Consider the following 12,449-nt stretch of genomic DNA (forward strand, 5'->3'; position numbering starts at 1 on the left):
TCGTGATACTTGTGTGTGACTCTGAGAGATCACAGCCCCGTGGAAGTGGTGGTGCACGCCAGCCACAACAAACAAAGGACCTGACACTATAGCAGCAAGTTAGAGGCCACTTTTCAATCTCTCCCATGAACCACACGGAAACAGCCAGCACACATATTCCACCTTCCCCCCGTACATGGAATCTCCACGCCTCCTGTCTTTTGCCAGAATGCTGAGTAATTTTCTTCGATTTGTCCAATTCAATCGGTATTTTCAACGTGGTTACAGTGTACAGTGAATTCTGAAATGCATGCACATCTTCAATTTTAAGGATGGTTCCCACTTTTTTCTCCTTCCATGCCATGTAATTTTATTGTTTTGGTTCACCGATGAGATGGAATTTTACTCAAATTAATTACCCTTACTCATTTAAGTATCAGAAGGATATGACACGTAGACAATCACTGGCATATTAACTTGGCATTCCCCTTTATAAGCATGTTGTTTCAGAGCGTTTCCATGAAATTTTCAGTGGAGTTGCACTAGCAAGCATGGAGTGGTGTATTTGCTATGGCTGCTGATTCTGGCATGGAGGGCTGGATCGATAAATGTCTCAGTCGATTGTTGAGGCTGCAGCATCATCACGATTCACACCTCAGTGCCCAACAATTAGTTTTTCTACCCTATTCAGATTCACAATATGAGATCTCTAGCTCTCCGTGTCTAAATATTGAGTAAATCTGCACTCAAGCATTTAGTCGTCAATGAGTGTTGGGTATTTGGAGACTGATAGGTGCCAAGAAATTTAAGTGACCTATTTCTGTAAATGCCCAATGGCTAAAGTCTGAGGAGAGAATCCTGATGATGCTGCATCAACAATAAATGGCTACAAAAGATTGCTTGACTTCTTATCTCTGGTAAGTACCTCAAGTTTCATTCTTCTTTAAAAAAATGTTTTGAATAACTCTCAACAATGAATGGTTACAAGAACATTGTCGGACTGCTCATCTCTGGTAAGTACCTCAAGATTCATTCTTCTTTAAGAAAAATGTTTTGAGTAATTCTCAACAATTAATGGTTACAAGAAAACTGTCAAACTACTCATCTCTGGTAAGTACCTCAAGATTCATTCTTCTTAAAAAGCAATGTTTTAAATAACTATTACACTTTATAAATTTGCAGTATTTCACATTCCCATTTGGATTGATCTTTATAAATTTGTTTAGTACTTCACATTTCTATCTGGATTTAGATTTATCAGGTTTTGCAGGACTTGTCTTTTCTACTGGTAATGAATAGAAACTATTGTTCTTCAAAGGTTATCTATTAGTAGTTTCCATCAGCCATCCTTATCTAGATTACCTATATAATGATTAGTAACTATGGTTCCTCATGGGTGCCCATATAATGAAGAGTAACTATTACTCCTCATGGTTATTATATAATGAAGAGTAATTCTTGCTCCTCCTGTGATATTTAATGAATAGTAACTAGGGTTCCTCATGGGTTATGGATGGGTAAACTTAATCAGCAAATTTTTATCTAGATTGTTTATCCAAGGAATATTCCAATCATCATTTCTAGAATATTTCAACCTTTGATATCCCATATAATTAATGTTAATTATTGCTTCTCATGTATTATGGATTAGTAGTCTTAATCCACCATGTTTATCTGGATTGCCCACTCCTAAAATATTCCAAAATGAAATGGATCAGAGTGATATCAATTCCTTGATCTCACTCCTAAAATATTCCAAAATGATGAAATGGATCAGAGTGATATCAATTTCTTGATCTCACTCCTATGAGTTAAATTCCAAACTATTTCTTGAATGGGCAATCTAGTTAAGTTCAGCCGTCTTAATCACCTTTATTGGTATTAGTACTGTGCGTGGGAAATTTTTACAAATAAATTTTAACACTCAATCCCTCCCTTGATCCTATGCATACTTAGTTTAAAAAAGAATATCAACTCTTTCGCTTTAGTCGCTCGTTAATAAATGCTGACAGTACTTGTGACTTTCCTTCAGCCAAAAGGGTTTGGCTCTGCATGTGCAATCGAACTCCATGTCGTATATTCCCATCGTTTGGGTCTATTTGTATTAGATTTCTATTAGTACAAAAATATTTGTGAGAGATCCTGCAAAAGATGTCGAATCTGATATTTTCTACCTTGTCAATAAAGTTTGTTCTATTTATCTGGTATTAAAATTTTTGAAAGAACAACCCAAGTGATGTATAGAAGCAACTTGCAAGATTGACTGCCTTACATGAAAGATTGCAACATTTTTAAAGACAATGAACTGACTGTCAGGTTTCAATTGGTGTGATTGTTACACATTCTGAGCAGGAGAGGAACTGTGGCTTGTAAGGATGTTGATATATTAGATGAATTCGATGTTGCACCAACATAATACAGAGTCACAGTCAAAGAAAGAGGTGTAGAGAATTTCACACACCATATTCTGTAAGACCGGGAAAAATCTTGAATGGCTTCATTTTGTATTATGTGGAAAAATTGCATCTTAAATGGCTTCATATTGTATTATTTGGTTTAAGGGGTGTGGAGAGCTTCACTATATATATGTGAGAGATTTAGGCAGCTGCGCAAGATTCCAGAGATAGTGAGCTGCGGGATTTGATATCAAGATTTTTCTCTTATAATTTACATGATTTAACCATTTAATTAATTTACTGAACTAATTAATTTTAAACTTATTATATTACTTTCTAAAGTTTTGTATAGAGTATTATATCAGACTGACAATTAGTTATTTCAGTTTTGTATAGAGTATTATATCAAACTGACTATTACTTATTTCAATGTGTTATATATGAATAAATGTGTTTAACATTACAATCTTTTCAATATGAAGTTGTAAAATGTATTTAGTCATGTTGTATATGGTAATAATTTTCCTTTCAATTTTTTATAAAATTTATATTTTGAATATTTTTTTAAGCTTGGTAGGACTACATCTTCATCATGTCTAAATTCTCACCTAACTCAAGACTTTTGGTTCCGTGAAACTTTATTTCAACAATTTTTTATTTGACAATTATTTAGTGTTTTCAAGGTTTATGTTATTATTATCAAATCCAAGAACACTAGTTACTTTAATGATCCTAAAATCCAAGATTGTTAATGACTTTAATTTAGTGTTTGACAATTTAACAATCTAGAGGAAGTCCATTTGTATGAACATGTTGGAGTTTCCCTTCGTCACAAGATGACTAAATGGAGGATAGAAATATTATTTTTTCTTTAAGTAGTAAATTCTGGTTCCTAGAAAGAAAAAGAAAGGTCTATCTCATAGATTTGTTACTATAGTTATTTTATATAGATATGAGGTTTGAAGTTACAACATTTACATAGAAATCAAGAGAACGTTTGAGCAAATCAAAAACAATTTACAATCCCTAATCTCAAATTGAAAAGTAGTATACACCTTATCAAATATGATCTTAGGGGTTGAGCTTCAACCTATTGAGAATGCACATATGGCTAGGGCAGCTATATTAATTAAATGGCTAGTAAATGTCAATAGACATGAAGACACTCTCATATTGCCAACTGTAAAAAAAAAATCACAAAAATTAACTAAATTATAATTTTATCTTAAATTATTATTATCATTATCACTTATAAAAAGAATTAATCACACCCATAGAAGTTTCTATTTTGGAATAGGGCTTCTAGAATTTTAATTCGTTTATCAATAATTACTAGGTGAATGGTAGGAATTTAACCTTCATTGAATATTCCAGAATATTATTAGTAGTAATCAAAGATCAAACATTGAAAATTATCTCAAAAGTAGTTATGCCCTTTCTACCATTTAAATTAAATTAATTACTTAGAAAAAATGTCATATAAATAAGTGTCATATGAAAAGAGTTATTGTTTTTTTAGCATGTGGTATTTATAAGGCATCTTAATTTAAATCCATACTATCCACCTAATAATTATTAATAATTAAATTAAAATTGTGGAAGCCCTATTCTAAAATAGACACGCTTATAGGTGTAATTATGTATCTAATGCACAAGCACAATATAATTAACATAAGGATAAGAGTTTTCCTAGCAATGATTTGAATATAAATAAAAGTCACCTACTACTTAAAAGAAGATGACATCAAAATGTTAATTCTTGATTAAAGCATTTGAGAATTGAGAGGGAGGAAACTCAAGAAACGATTACTACCATGAAAAGTTCTACCATAATTAATTTAAAGAGAAATTGTGGTGCAAGAGAATGAAAGAAAGTTGAAGTATCATAAAAAGATAATTGACCCCAAATTAGATGGTCAATGGTAACTTTCTATCATGGCTTAAACAAGAAACTAACATTTTAGAATAAAAATAATCTCTCACAAGCTTAACATTTAAACTCAATGATGGAAAGACCTAAACCACCTTGGAAAGAATATTTCATTTTTTTGAAACTAAGAAAATATCCGATGAAAAACACTTCTTCTTAGAATGCATATACGTCATATTGTCTCTGAATGTCTCAATTTCCTCAAAGTAAGCAGTATGAAAATGAGTGTGAATATATGGCTAATTGAGCCATGCAACTTTAAGTGGAGGGTCTAATATGAATGGGTTACCATGTATGCCCACTCATCCTAGGTGTAGGGATGTCCCCCCAACAATAAGGAAGGCCATATGTCATTGCAAAACCACTTAATTGTTGAGAGAAACTTATGATTTTGGGGTAGCTTGAGAAGTGTATCAATGACATGGTCTTTGTTTCAAAATATTTATAGCATTGGGGATCTTTATAATTTGTTAACTTTTGAAAACCAAAAGGATCTGAGAAATTTCTCTGCAAGACTTTTGGATATAGAAACAAAATATTAAAAAAATAAGCTAATGCTCATTTCACTAAATTCAGTTTTATTAACCAAAATCTAGACTTCCAAAATGTGAATATTGAATCTGAAAGTGTGACTATTGGGTTTCCAAAGTGTTGATATTCAAAAGTGTAAAAATGATATTCCCAAAGTGTTTAAATGTGTGAACATTGATTATGAAATTTAATTCTAAAAGAGTCAATATCAAATTCCAATATCAATGTACAAAATTTTGTTTATGTATGTACATGCATATCACTCTAACCTACATTCCAAATAATATCAAATAAAAAATATTAACAAGAAGAAAAATAGAAACAAGTATTGTGATTGTATTGTAGACTTATAAGTTTTAATAAATATTTAAAACAACATATAATAATCATTCCTACACACAATGAGAAACTATGAGTCAATTTGTTGCTTTATATACAAATTATAACTAGATTATGGAAATATTCACAAAATCCCACATCTTCACTAAAGATAGAATGATTAAATGACCTTCAATAGTTTTAGTTAGAAATAATAGACTCTTTCATCATAATCACTCTCACTTTCTTTATTTTATTCCATCTATTCTTATTGTGTATCAATAAATACAAATCACTTTCCATTTATTTTTATTATTTATTCTTTCCATCCTATAGTTGGTGGTTATAACCCTATGATTCTATTCACATCAATAAATGTCATTCATTCTCTTTAAAAAATCCATTATCAAGTTTTACTTAAACCATTTTATTTTACTTTTGTTCACATCTTTGTTTTCCTTCATTATTCTTATGGGTTTTCACAGTAAAAACCTTTATCTTAATGTATGTCTCAATAATAGAATCTAAATATTGGTAAAATTATACTCTTCCCTATGAAATTGTATTACAAAATTTGGGTTTGATGATCATAGTAAATTTGGGATTGATGATCATACTATGAGTGTTTATCCCTAAAGAAGATCATCTTTTTCAGAAAAATCATTCATATTTTTTTTTTAATAGAAAGGCTCATTGTAGTGGTTCTCAATACAAATACCTATTTTTGGGCATTTGAGGTGGTTGTATGACCTTTTTATTACTTTTACTATCAAGAAATTAAAATTGATTATTATTCATTATAGAGATTACACATCCTAATTTATTTATTCTTTTCACTTTTTAAAATTAAATATGTTTTTATTATGCACCATTTTTCCTAATAGCCAAACAAAAACAAAAACAAAAACAAACTATGCTTCTCATTGCGCAACAATAATTATTCTTTCATCAACCAACTAAACAAAAGAGGTCTCATCCTCTCTAATTGTATAACATAATGGTTAATCAGATGTTTAACATAACCTAATGCTATGCAACCTCCAAGAGTTCAGAATTTATGCAATAGTCAGACTTCCTTTCAAATGAATTCCACCCTGTGTTGTGATATTTAATATATATTGAACTTTGCTTGTGACCAATATTTTATTATGTAATGGCTCATTGGTTTGCATATCATTACCATGTTTCCCATTTATTCATATAATATCACGATGCTTGTCTGAACATTCTCAACATGGCTAGTTATCACTTTTATGTTTAACTAGTGGCTACATATCTCACTCAAGACAAGTCCTTATATTTCTGATATTTCCATTGAATGAGTAATCTTGATAACAATACGACCGAGTCGAATGTGAATGCCATGCAACTTGTTTTTTTCTAGATAAATTAATTTAGTTGTGTATGTGTAATTATCCTAAAACAAGTATAGGCATTTGGAAGTGATTAATGCAAAAAAAAAAAAAACCTCATAATAATATGGGATACAAAAGAGTCATCATTAAATATTTAAATGTGATTATATATCATATTCACACTAAAGTTAAAACATATACTTACATTTAATTGATTTTGATTTGTGATCAATTCTAAATTTAGTAAATTTAACCGTAAGAAGTGAGCCTTTCTTTTCTTTATGTAATAGTGTTAATATAAAAATAATGTATTTTTGTAATTATTTATTTTATATATTTTTAAAATAATAGGTTTCTCATAAAGTCATATTATTTTAATTATCTGCTTAATACTATGTGTTTCTTTTATAGATACATATTATAAATATGACATTAATACTTAATCTATTTATGAATAATACATAAAAGCAATATTTTAAAGTTTTAATAATAATGAGCCATAAAAAAACTTTTATCTAAAAAAATTGTGTAACCCTATGTAATTGTTATTCTTTCCAAAATTCATTAAAAATATCTCAAAATAAATTAAAATAAAAAATTATTAAAATTTTATTTAGAAAATTATTTCAACTTTAATTTATAATATTATTAATTTATATAATTGTTTTTATACTAAAATATTATAATAATATGTTTTTTTTTTATAAGAAGTTTTAAATCATGAGAAGTTTTTTTCCAAAGTAAGGTTTGGTTTGTAGGTTTAACAGATTTTAGTTGTGGTTGACAAATCTGCATAAATAGATCTATGAAACATCGTAACGACATTGAATAGATGATATGAGTATTTATCCCATGGATCAAGGTTTTTTTTGTTGTTGCTTTCGACAATATTAGGACAATAAGGCCATTTGTGAATCTAGGTCTTGGTTCTAGGGTAGTGTCGATCTATTCATGCAACTTTGTCTCCCACCTTTGATCCGGTAATAGTATCAATCTCCATAACTCCAACTTGGGTAAGGCTTCTAAACCTACCCTTGCATCTTTGGAATCTCCAATTGTTATCATCTATTGAGATAGTCTTGGAATTTTTTTTTACCACATCCCAAATACAGGAAATTAATATAAAATCGCGTATGTTTGAATTTGTGTGGAGATGGACTTCAATGCCCTGAATTATGTTTGGGTCCAAAAGTTTGACTACGAAAATGTTTCATTTCAGTGTAGAGCATGCTATGAAATGGGGCATGTAGCAAAAAAACAGCCCCAAGCATCAAAGCAACAATGATAGGAAAAAATATAGAAGGTTTAATTAGTGGGAAGGAGCTTAGAGCAATCACTCTATAGTTTACAAAGAGGCAGGGTCTCAGGATAAGAATGAACCAAAAGATAAACCAGAAACTAATACTACCAAAGAAAATGCATTCGAGAGAACAAAAGTCAATCAGGAAAAATCACATACTAGTGAGATTCTTCGGACTCAGTTAAAGTGGAAAAGCAACAAACCCTTATGAAAAATGGATCCCCTCTGGAAACCACAAGGAATAATGTTGGAAAGACAACTTCTTGGGAAGATCAGGCAGATGAGAAAGAATTCAAGAACAACACTGTGCACTAGTTAGACTCAAGTTGGGAATAAAAGAATAAATGTTTTTCCAAGAAAAACAAGAAGTCAAATTAAATCAAAACAAAAATAGTGAGTAATAGAATGTAAATGTGTGTGGATATTGGTTGTTTTTTGGAAAAAAATTAATTGGAAATAAACTAAAATTTTTTATGTCATGGGGAACTTGCTTGAGAGTTTGGATTGAGCATTCGTGCTCAATTTCAAACCTCCCAAAAAAAATTAGAATATGTAAAAATTTTGACATTATAATCTTGATTTTTTTTAATAATATTAATCTCTACTTGTTTTGTAAAAAAAAAACTTATGATGATAATTATTATAATATTAAAATATCAATATTAATATAAATAATATCGTTATAAGAGAATTTTAAAATAAAAATGTGAAATTAAGAAATGTTGCCAAGTCTGAAACGATAGAAACACCATTCCACATTAAGTGTAAACAACGATGGAATGGAAACATGGGAAATAAGACCCAACTATCACCATCATTTAAGATATTGAAGTTCTTAGTTAGGTAGTAAAAAAGGTAAGCATATGGTTATAAAGTGGTCGATAATAAGGTAAATAATAATATATTAAATTTTGATTTGTACACCAAATACATGCGGTTCCCGTGATGATAAAATAACATCGTTATATCAGTATTAAATCTTGAAATAATAATAGTGCAACAACATTTTCGTTAAACAGTGAAACAACTCTTTTCCATTGCCCATTGGCATACGCTACCACCAAGGTGTTCAATGTGATTTTCACATCGATCTCTTTCAAAATATCATATTTTATTGCCATGATGAAAATTAGGGATTTTGTGAGTGTCATGGAATTTATAGCTTTGTGGATTTTAGGGATTATGTTATTTTCATTGACACACTGTCTTTTTATCACCTCCATCATTTTCATAAATTCCAGGGCTCTATGGAATTTCTTTTGTTAACTTTGTTGGTAGATTATGTGGCTAGATCACAAATCATGTGGCTACATGTAAAGGTCCTTTAGAATGTGTGGAATGTATGCTCAAATTTTAAGTACATATAGAGACCATGTTTATTAGTTATTATTTCTTTAAACCTAAAGTCTTAATGATCTAAAACCTAATGCTTCAAACATGTCCATCAGTGTAATTTGTTTCTTTATTGTTGTTAGGGCTAACATTAAGGTTTTGTAAGTTTATGCCCAAACAACGCCCTTTCAACTATTTGATCTATTATATTTTTGGGGGACATGAATGACTTCTTGTTTGTACATGTCTCCATTTAACGATGAGAATATTTTCATTATTTTTATTTATGGAAATATTCAATAATGAGTATTTATTTATGGAATTGAATATTATTTAAAAATCTTTCATATCAATTGTAAAGAAGAGGAGAAATAATTACATAACTACAAGCATACATAATATTGAACACAATAATGATCTTAAAATGTTGTTGTGGAATTTTAATAATGATAGGATTAGTTTAAAGAATTCGGCTAATAATGATATGGTTAGTTTAAAGAATATAATCAATTATATTTCAATTTTAGAAATAGAAATAGAAATAAATACGAAATTTAAAACATGTTTGGTCTTTTTGTGGGTGTCTCTTTTATGTCATAGTTGTCACGTGTCTTGTTAGTATTATATTGTATTGTTTATATGTTAGGTTAGAGCAATATTCGAAATCATTAACTCACATTTTTGTATTGTATTGAGTTGAACTAGCATAACATATGTGTCCTATTGCACCACAATTGTATTATGTTTAATCAAAATTGCATCATGTTAATGTTAATGGTGTTTTTTTGTGCAAAATTATGTGTCATTATTATGTTATGTTCAATCAAAATTGTGTTAATGTTAAAATGGTGTTAATTTAATGTCAAAATTATGATACAATTATTAATAATGTTTTATTATTATTTTAATAATATCTTATTATTTTTTAATAGTATTTAGATATTGATGAGTTTAAATTTATTTTACAACATAATAATCATGAGAGGAAAAATGATCTAAATATAAACAAAACACCTTGACCAATTTCACACCATTGGAGAAACATACCATGTAACCATACAATTTTTTATGGAATTATATAACATTGACATTTAATCAATTTTACATCATGAAAGAAACAACCCATGTATATACAAACACATCAATGCAATTTTAGATTTAACTGGAAAATTACTCTATATTTTTTTTTTTCTCTTTGTAAACAAGTGGTATAATGACACCGTAAGAAAAGGCCAACAATATATGCAACATTGCATGAAAAAAATATAGACATATATGACGAATGAAATAAATTTGACATTAGGAATTGATTTATCTATTGTCATTTCCCTCCACATCTTCTAAACCCTCCTCATATTCACTCTGTAGAAACCTTGTAAAAGAAAATCGGTTCAATAAATAAAAAATTACTAACATTTATAGGTTAAATACTTATCAATACTATATAATCTCTCTAAGTCACCCTCGTCATCATTATTTTAGAAGAGTGTAATATATTTCAAATAATGAATGAATATCTCTCTCTTTACATACATCTCGTGATATGTATGTGTATGTGTGTGCGTGTGTATGTATGTGTGTGTGTGTGTGTGTGTGTGTGCGTGCGTGCGTGTGTATGTATATACACACATACACACACGCATGCACACACACACACACACACACACACACACACACACACACATAATGATAAGGAGTTAATATTAACTCTGCACTTGGTCGCAACAAAATACTCGGGAGGTTTACATATATTCTAGAGATACAAAATAATCAAGAAGGTCTAAGAGGAGAATCCCATAAAGTTCTTGCCAACTTTTTCTACAATTCTTCTTAAAGCTATAACCTGAGCTGCTATAACTCTAAACTCTACAATATTGACCAATGAGAAAAATGCATTTGCATTGAATAATCAAGGCTTACTAAGGAGGATCTATTCAAATATTGTACATTTGGTTCTCTAAGGCACGGCTAGTAACTCTTCTACTATCCTTGTTGTTGTGATGGTCCTGCAGCTCAACAAATTGATGCCTCACCCACTCCATCTCATCCTCTAGTTGTCTGATGTGAGATTATTGATGTTGCATTGTTTTAGTTAATGACAAGATTAATGCATCTTGTTGAAATACTTGTTGGAAGAGGTCTTCAATTTCTCTTTGGATATCCATCAAGAGGTGTGGACACAGATTGCATGGAGGAGGGTCTTTGAATTCCATTGGTAAATTCTTTGATTGGATGTGAAAGGAACCCCAAAAGTTTGAAGAGGGGAACCTAATTATGACACAGAGGCTAGCTACTTGTGGAGAAGCTCTTGTCGCACTAGTTGGACTAGAAATATGAAAGAGAATCTGTCGAGATGTTGTAATGTTAAGAGTATAATGCCTCGAGCCTATCCTTATTTCAAGAAATGAGCCACACTTATTAAATTGCAAAGTGCAGCACCTTCTCTTTGGAATAGAAACAACTGAAATTGCCTCACTAGCAATCCAAAAATCCATCTTGGAAAGGATGAAACTTGCGAGTGTTTCCAGAGCCAAGATGATCTTGCAGATAATGTTGATGAAGGAAGATCATAGGCAAGCGGATGAGGAGGAGACCCCAAGCCCGACAGGAGCTAGCTTGGGAGACTTCAAAGAGACTAAAGAGTTGAGCCCAACACTGAAATATAAGAATTGAATCACCCACCTCACATAGTGGTGGTCGCCATAGTTCCTATGTGAGGAGTTATGATCCATCATCTTCTCCTTAAGCCTAAAGTCAACTAGTGTGTGTGCATATAGATATTCCTAGGTTTCCCATGCTCCAAGAGGTGGTGCCAACTCTAAATTCATGCTCCTACGCCATACTTTGGTTTCCTTCTCAATACGATGGCTGGTCTAGGAAGGAAATGAAACCTGGATTGAACTTGTCATGCATGCAACTCATAAATGTATCCTTTGCCTCCAATAAAGAGATCTTCCACCTCATGGAGAAGGAGGATATGGTGATGCTGCATGGAGATCATGTCAATGTCATTCAAAGGGATCGGCTTCAGAGAAGTAATGAAGGGGATTTTGCATCTGTCATATATTTTTTTAGCATTCCTGACCCTTTTCTCATCTTTATTTCTAATGTTTATTGAGGAATCGTCTAACTTGTTTTTGTCCTTCATGGAATGACCTTCCATCCTAGGGAGTTATTAACCTCATACTAGCCCTCATCCAATTGGCAAATGATATTTGCTTGAGCATAGACTTCTTGATTTTTATTGTGGAGGATATGGAAGAAGCTCTTATTTGTAAATGAATAAAGAATGTTATAGATTCTTCTGA

General features: G+C 30.8%; 1 long non-coding RNA gene across 1 annotated transcript; it reads left to right on the forward strand.

Moving 5' to 3' along the window:
* The first annotated feature begins 498 nt into the window (after positions 1–498).
* LOC149154097 (uncharacterized) lies at positions 499–2,539 on the forward strand. The gene is made up of 2 exons (XR_016263034.1): positions 499–896; positions 2,332–2,539. It is a non-coding gene; the product is annotated as an uncharacterized LOC149154097 (long non-coding RNA).
* Positions 2,540–12,449: the final 9,910 nt, after the last annotated feature.

The sequence above is a fragment of the Pinus tabuliformis genome, chromosome 9 (assembly GCF_031772625.1).
Source record: "Pinus tabuliformis cultivar Carrire ecotype Pingquan chromosome 9, CPIR1, whole genome shotgun sequence".
Classification (NCBI taxonomy): domain Eukaryota; kingdom Viridiplantae; phylum Streptophyta; class Pinopsida; order Pinales; family Pinaceae; genus Pinus; species Pinus tabuliformis.